Genomic DNA, 8902 nt, shown 5'->3' with positions numbered 1-8902 from the left:
ACTGTTCTATTGTATTATTGGTTATTGTTGTTAATCTCTGACTGTGCCTAGTTTGTAAATTAGACTTTATCCCAGTTATGTACGTATAGGAAAGACATGGTGTATGTCGGGGTTGACACTATCTGCGGTGTCAGGCGTCCACTGGGGGTCTTAGAATGTGTCTCCCGGGGATAATGGGGACTACTCTAGTCTTTTACAGAAGCAATTCAGGGCTTGTCTGTGAATGTCCTACACTCCAGGGTGATTTTGGTGTAATCTCGAGAGGGTAGGACTGGAATGAGATTGTAAATAAGAAAACTGACATGGAGTACATCTTACTGGTTTCTTCTGGAGAAGCTGCTGGCAGAGAGGGCTGCTCAGCACAGAGCTGTAAACAGGAGGGCGGAGAGGACCAGTGTGGTTTACGTGGTGGACATGTTTGCTCCTGCTGTTATGCGTGACGTCGACATGCTGGGGGAAGGCGGTGTAGGCCAAGTGGCTCAGAACACAGGCTGTCCAGGGGAACACGAGCTCACCATCTCTGATCTCTACAGCCACCTTGCAATGACGATTTTATCAAGAACTTTCCCCAGAGGAGAAAGGCCAGGCTCAGAGAAGTTCTACTTTGGTCAAAGACAGGTAGAGGCAGGTTTAAACTCAGTGTAAATCCAGGACTCTCTCGACTGCACCTTCTGTCTCCTAGAAGTCTTCGTTTTTCTTTCTAATGGAGAGTGGATTGTGGAGACCGGCTCATGTGGGCTACTTGAGTTCCATGCAGCTAGGCAATGTCACAGCTTACTGACCAGTGTGTGCCTGCTGGGGGACCCCCTCTTTGACACCCAGTGGCACCAATCCCCCGAGGCACACTCACAGCCCCAGTAAGCACTGCCTTCGACTCTGCTAGTGGTTTTCCCCAGGCTAGTTTCTGACTGATTGGATGACTTGGCTCTGGGCTGATCTGTGCCCAGCTGTGATATCTGAAAGGAGCCACTGCCATATTCTGAATTCCAGCCCTCAGGGGAGCTGCCAGCACCTCCGGTTTCTTGCTTTCTCTGGCAGATGGCCGTGATCTGAGAGTTTATGTGGTAGCTATCTGATAGTCATGATGAGGAGAGACACTAGCATCTCATTTTAATAATTAAACAAATCATAAAATATGCCACTTTGGGTACAAAGGCTTCCATAAGGAGTATGGTGAAGCTGTGTAGTTGCTTTCCACAATGCAGAACATATTGATTTAACCAAAGCACACTTCATACACATATTTAAGCATCAAAGCATCCCTGGAGACTCATTCTTAACAGCAAAATGTATTGCTTTGTTCAAGATGATTCCACAGTGAAGAGGCATTATAAAGGCAAGAAGAGACAAGAATTATTTATAATTAATGTGCACTCTTTGAATGTAAATGAATCCTTGAAAATGGTTGGCTTTCTAAACATCCTAAGTATTCCCCACTGTGATCTTCCGTGAGGTGTGAATCTGTTTAAACAAACTCTTTTTTCTTAGCTAGTGCAAAGGTTAACTACAGTCCAGCTCCTGCCCAGTTTTCATCAACTCCAAATGCTGATGGTGTTTGAACTAATCAGACAGAATTGAGCTTTCTGTGTGTAGTCGTGGGCTCTTAAAACTTGGAAGCCTTATAGTGTCTCAATATGAAGTGAGACTAGAGAGATTTTATAAAAGAATCACCCTCAAGTGTAAATAAAAGATAATTATATTCATCGCCTAATGATGGGGATACATTCTGAGAAACGTGTTGTTAGGCGATTTCGTCGTTGCGTGCGCATCACAGAGTGCACTTACACACACCTGCATGGTGCAGCCGACTGCACACTTAGGCTCTACGGTATGGACATTACCATCTTAGGGACCACCGTCGTATATGCAGTCTGTCATTATCTGAGACGTAACAACCTGGCACATGACTGTCAGTGTGTCCTTCCACCTCAGACTCAGGTGAGTTATAGGTCATGCTCAGCAGCCACGCCTGTGCCTATGGTAGCAGATCGTGGTAACACAGGACTACGTGGAGTGCAGATTGTTAGAACACAGGAGTCACATAAGGCTCGTTTCTTTCTTATTTCCTCATCACAATGCATCAAGTTCCAATACTGACATGTGGGCTAAAATACTGAATTTCCCCGTGTTTTCTAGCAGGACCACAGAGCAGGACATTTGCAGTGCTATAAACCTATCACTTTTAAGGTCAGGCATTTAAAGTGGCACAAACCTTTGATGTGGGCTTAAGTTCTGAGTATTATAAAAATTTAGTACAAAGTAGGGACTTGCTTCAAAGACACTCTAGTCTCCAGGGTACTTCTTATGTGTGAAGTGCTGATGATTTGGGATCATTTCTTTAATAAACACATCTCAAAGCTAGCAAGCAAAGTGGGGCATTTAGAAAGCCAGGAAAATAAGCCTATGCATAAAATATGACATTAAAAAGGTAACTGTGAACTTTACAGAGGGACTAGTGTGGAAAAAGCTTCTTTTGTGAGGGTGGATGTGAGAGCTTGCAGCTCTTTGCTGCAAAAAATAAGAGCAGAAACTTAAGTTGTTTAGTTGTTTTGAAATAACAGCTACAGAGAGGGCTCCTTCTAGTTCATCCATATTTTATTAGAGCAGCAGTTAAAAAATTCATTAGAGACACCCATCTGTAGCTAGCAGCACCCTTGGGGTGGTTCAGATGGCAATCAGATTTTTGAGTCACACTTTACACAGAAAGAAAAAGACAATCGTTTATAAGGATTGATAGCACAGTGGGGAGAGGCTGCTCCATGCATTTCAGAGCATAGCCTTCCACGTGGTTTATGAATCTCTTGCTGGTGAATTTTTCAACCACCTGTTTCAGCTGGGAGGAGATAAAAAGGAAGGCGTAAAAAGGAGAGAAAAGAGAACGTAGAAAATTGGATCAGAGAGTTGGGAATGAATTGGTCAGTGGAGTGACCACGTGGCCTGCGCTGGGCACTCGCTGGTGTGCAGATTGTGTTGGCCTCTGGAGCTCGTTAGTACAGAAAAGGCTGTGGTCAGGGCCGCGGCTGCTGTGCTTTACCTTCGCCTCTGTGGGGGTCACGTCCTGCTGCCTTTGCTTCAGGAGGGTGTTCCTGTCTTGAACTGTGAATAACAGCAGTTATGGAATGGGGATGTGGGAGAGGAGACGTTCGCTCTCTCCTGCTAGGCTCCCCAGATGGCCTATGAAATCGACAACAGCCAGATTAACAGGAGGAAAGGCACACTCGTTTATTAATTTTTTAATATATGCACAGGAGCATCAGATGAAAAGATAACGATCAGCCAAGAGCGAATGCGCAGGAGAAGGGGAGGGGGGCGTAGGCCACTTAGGGGAGAGTAAGTGATTTTTAGGAACAGGCTGTTAGAAGAATAGACGGGAGAGGAGAGAGTTGGTGACAAAGGCTGTCTGGGTGTGGTGTCGGCTCCTGGTCTCCTCTCCTGTGATACGAGACCATTCTCCTGGTGGCTGAGACTCCAGGTGAGGGGATTCCTTTGGAGCATCTGTCTTCAGGCAGATAAGGGGAGTTCAGAGAAAGCCGCTGCTGCATTTGCTGTGTTTCAAATGCCTTCAGCTCACAAGAATCAATGTATTAATGCCAAAGCCACATATTTTGGGGTGACATATTTTGGTTTCCTCCAGGAACTCTGCACCAGGCACGGTATAGTGCAGTTAAAACCATAATCTCACCCTACCAGCAATTCTGTGACGTGGAGTCCCACTTTACAGATGAGGTAATGAAAGTAACAGGGGGACAGTCACCTGCCCGCACCACCCACAAATGGCAGAGCTAAATTTTAAGCTCAGGCAACCTGTGTACAGAGTCTGTACCCCGTATGACTGCAAAGTACAGGTCCATAAGCCATGTGTGTGTGTGTACATGTTTTTTAGATAAACGTTTCATTTTGGGATAGTTATAGCTTCATAGAAAGGTGGTGAGGACAGTACCAAGTTCCCTTCCCCACTTCCTGTACTGCTAGCACCATGTATAATCTCGGCACATTGATTAAGACTCAGAAATTAGCACTGGTACAAGGAACTAAACAGATCTTATTGGGGCTTCACCAGTTTTTCCACCAATACATTCTTCCTCTTCCAGGATCTAATCTAGGGCCCCACGCTGCACGTCTCCTGTGTGGGTTTTGACCCTTAAAAAACCACTGGCTGGCCCGGCGCCCCTCCCTTGATCCCTACAGATTCGGGAAGTGTGATCAAGCAGCAGCTCAGGCCTTCGGCTCCTTCCTCCTGGGGGAGCCCAGACCCCCATTGTCTGATGAAAACGGAAATCCTATTTGGGGTAGAAGATTTAGAACAGACGTGTGGAGACAAATTTTAAATACAGATCACACGTTGTCCACATGGAGCAGTTAGCAGCCAAAGCCACATTTCAACAATCAGAAAAAGGTTGGCGGCAAGAGAAGATTCTCCAAAGAAACAACCTCTGCAGTGCTGTGAGCTTTAAATGTATGATGCATTTGAATTGCAAGTGTAGTAGGATGTCAAACAGGATTTTCCCTTAAAATGGAGGTTCCAGGCCTGGCTGCTCACTGGAGTCCCCAGGGGAGCTTCGAGAAGACCCACCCCCTGAGCTTGTGATTGCATCGGTCTTGGGTGTGGCCTGGATTTTGGAAATTTTAAGATACCCCGGTAATTCTAATGCACTGCCCGAAGTCTCAATGTGTCAGCTGAAGAACTTCAGCTGTGGATGGCGGGTGACCAGGTCCATACTCTGCAAGGAGTGGTGCTCGATGTGCGGGATGCATGGAACCAGCCTGGCATCTGCGACCCACGCTTCTTGGAACCACCGCACAGCTTCCTCAGCCGGTGCTGTCGCTTCTTCCACAGACCCTCTTCTTGCAGGGTCTCGCCTTCTTAGGTGGCATTATTGAGTCCTCTGGCTTCATCGCTGACTGGCCTGCCGCGTGGCTCCAGTGCTCTTCTCTGCAGCGCAGGGTCCACTTTGCCCCATCCCTGGGCCCCGGCCCCTGCATGTGGGCCACCCTGTCCTGCCCCCACCTGCCCTGGGCCTCGCTGTGCCTGAGCCCGGCCGTCCTGAACCTCCTTGAGCTGGCGCACTCAGCCCCCGTCTCCCGCCTCCGTTCCCCGTGCTCACTTTCCCTCCACCACAGTCACCTCCCCTCCTTCAGTCCCCCCCCAGGTCTCCTCCCGGCTGGGGTGGGAGGTGGAGCTGCTGCAGCCTGGCCTGTCTTCTGCTGGAGCCGTGCGGTCCTCGATGGCAGGGACTGTGAGTTTGCAACATTATTGCCGACTGTTCCCAGCTATAAAAATTATATTTATGTAATTACAGGTCTGCTAGATATTTATACATAGGTTTTACATGTACTGTTTGAGGACCATGCAATCAGCACCCGTGTAACCACCACTTGGCTTAACAAGTGGAACGTGGCCCTCGAGTGCCCGTGTAATGACGCACGTCCTTCCCATGTGCTGTTGGAGGTAAGGCTGCGTGCACCGGGGCAGAGATCCACCGGCCAGAACATGGAACGCTGCCCCGAGGTCCCCCGCACGTCACGTTAAGACCGGTTTACACTGTCATTCTTCTGCTTTTCTTTATGTTTTTAGCGCACATCGCTGTCTCCCGTGTTCCAAGCACAACAGTCTCTCCAGTTTCACTGACTCAGGCTGACGCTGTAGCCAGTTCAGTCACAATTCAGTGTGGGACTAGCCCTCCTGATGGTTAGAAGGAAGCTGTGTCTGCAGCCTGGACTTCGGAGCTCTAGCATTTGGGTGACCCGGAGGCTGGTGGGGAACAGACAGGGTGCTGCACTGCCAATGGCCTGCAAGCCTGGGGAGTTTACACCGCAGGCTGCTCAGCTTTGAAGATCACAGACAGGCTGGAGCGGGGCATCGTGACTCTGCTCTGCAAGGGCAGCTGGGGACACATCACATGCAGGGGAACAGTCTGCCTTTCAGGGGACAAACCTTATTGGTTTGTGATGCGAGATGTCAGAAGCCCAGTGCCCGATGTGTGGCAACTGCTTGATGCACTTGCCCGGCGGGCAGATTTGAAAGGAAGACGGATTTTTCCACTCGTGTAGGAGTCTCTCTCTCCATCTGCATGTCTATAACTTTCTGTCTATCTATGTACGTCTGTTCCCTGTACATGTTTATATGCAGACATACACACCTATATTTCTGTTTGTATTTTTCACATGTGCACACACACACGCAATGGTTTCTTCATGTACATGAGAATGTATTTTCTGTGGGACTTCCAATTTTAGGCCAGACTTCGGCTTATGAGGTTGAATTAATTAATGAATTCATAGTGACAGATTGCGGACAGGTGGTTGCCAGGGTCTGGGGGAGGAAGAGCAGGGGTTCGTGTTTAATGGGTACCGTGTTTCAGTTTGGGAAGATGAAAGGTTCTGGAGGTGGACGCTGGTGATGTTTGTTCAACTCTGTGAATGTACCTGATGCCACAGAACTGTGCCCTTAGACATGGCAAAAAATGGTAAATTTTATGTATATGTTAACATGATTTAAAAAAAGTAAAAAAGTCATGTGGAGAATAAGTGGAAACCTAGGGGAGTTCCAAACTCACGTGCATTCCAAGATGTCATGAACTACGAATTAGCAGAGTAGGGATTGGTTCGATTTTACTTTTATATATTTTGGTGGACATTTCTGGGGATAAAGAGAGAAGAGTGGGATAATTCCACTTCTACCTCAGTTCCAGACCTTCTCTCTGTTACAGCCCTAGTGCTCATACACGTATGGCAGAGTGTGCACGTGTGTGTGCTTGCAAACATGACTGTGGCTGGCAGCTCGCTCTTCTACTTCTGGTATCTCTGTGCTACCTTATGAATAGGTGAGTTGTAGGACCGTACCTTGGGCTGTGACCCTGACCTTCCTTAGTGCTTCTGGACTCAAACTGAGTAACTCACAAGATGTGATTAAGTCGGGGCTGACCCATGGCATTGATTTTCTCAAAAGGCAACACGAGCCTTTTGTTTCTGGTAGAAGTTAAAGATGTATTTGTGACAGCCCTCGCTTCTTTCTTAGCAAACGCAGCAACATTCTTCCGTCTAGTCCCACAGGTGGTTTTTGGGGTGGCACATAAGTTGAGGAGTGCTCTGCAGCTCCTGGAGATGCCTTGCTGAAGGCCTGAGGACCATCAGATTAACCATCAGAGCTCACCACATCAGTCCATTCATTTAACTTCAAATTGAATTCCCCTGTGGTTGAAGTAGCATGTTCCTTTCCTGAAACAGTTTTTGTATGTGTGACCGACGCCCCCACTATATCACAAGCAGGTGGAGGCGGGGTGGGTCTTGCTCATGTCTGCATCCCCACACAGCATCTGGGAATTGTGTTGCTGAAATGGATGCACGATTAACATGGGAACACAATAGGGTTGATTTATTCCACACCAGGACTGCACCTGCTCCCTGTGACAGTGACCCTAAGGCACGGCAGGATCTTCAAGTGCTTTCTGAATTATCCAAGAAAGATGAACTTGTGCTCTGTAGTTAGTGCTTAGTGCACATTGTTGGATCTGGATTTTTTGGAAGCAAGTTAATCCACAGGAATGTATGGTCTCTTTATGGTTCTGAATCTTTGGTTAACCCGAATGTCCTATAAAGATCTTACACCCCAACCACACCAGATAGAATGAAAATTCCTTGCATGAAAGAACATATTCACATGTGCTTCTGCTATACATTTGCACCTGAGTCGTGCTTGTAAGATCTGTGTATCCTTATTTGTCTCTCACTATTCCATGCATTCTCGGCAGCACCTCTAAGTCCGAGTACTTCCCCTCCAGGAGGTCCATGTTCTTTCCCTTCAGAGCCTCAGGATCAGTGAGGCACAGGGCAGCCAGCTGACCTGCCTACACCCACGGGCCTTTTGTGTACATTTTACCTTTGGGCCTTGGCTTGAAGATCTTCTAAGTCAATTCATGAGTATCATATTTTCTTAAACTGCATGTTTGGAAAAGAATATTATCTGGCCAAGGCATATTTTAATTCCTTCTCCATATACTGTATACGTGGGGTCTTCAAAAAGGTCATGGAAAGATTTTTACTATCTTTTAATTTCATTTTTCTGTGAAAAATGTACCCTTGTACTAGGAATACCCTGGTACTAGGATTATTTTGGAATTATGAAGACCTCAGGAAGCTTAGACATAGCATGAGTTGGAGCAATTCATAGAAAGAAGGTAACCGGTGGTGCCGGGTGTTAACAATAAAAGTTATAGACCTGGTTTGGGGGGATTCCAGAACCCTTGGCTGAGTGGTTTTAGAAGAGTCTACTCAGGCCAAAGTGCCTTCAGGCTCTGGAAAAGAAATGACGCTTCAAACTAATTATTTCCCACTAAGCATTGATCCTTTAACTTCAGAAGGGTTATTTAGACGACTGGTCCTTTGATAAAATAATAAAGTTTTGTTAAGCCAAAAAACAATATAGATTTCACTGGACTCATTTTTCAAGACACAAAATCGTTGAATTGTTTTTCTTTGGTAACTGAAGCCAGAATTCCGTGTTCTCTCTGACTTCTTTTTAGGTCCCTTGTTCTGTAGAGAACGCTTTGCCCATTTCACAGGGGGCACGAGCATTGGTCCCTCTTTGGGCCTCTGTCTGTGCCCTCCTGTGCCCCGGCTGCCCCGTTCTGACGGCTCCGCTGCTGGTTGGGGTCTCTGTCGGGCCAGAGCACACGGTGACCCCATTTGGCCAGTGTAGGATTCCGTCTGTACGTTTTCATCATGTCCTTTTCTACTGATTCTAACTTTGCATGGCCTCTGTCATGAAGAGGACAGAGAAGTAAAGCTTTCTTCTGCCTTCCTGTCATTTCACGCTGGCAGCCCGACTGATACACTTGGAGGCAAAGGGAGTAGAGAGAGCACGTGGGTTACAATCAGACAAGCCTCAGGTCCCATCTGGGCT

This window comes from Cynocephalus volans, chromosome 18 (genome assembly GCF_027409185.1).
Source record: "Cynocephalus volans isolate mCynVol1 chromosome 18, mCynVol1.pri, whole genome shotgun sequence".
NCBI classification, from domain to species: Eukaryota; Metazoa; Chordata; class Mammalia; order Dermoptera; family Cynocephalidae; genus Cynocephalus; species Cynocephalus volans.
The sequence above is the reverse complement of the archived record's forward strand: the minus strand, read 5'-3'. Positions refer to the sequence as shown.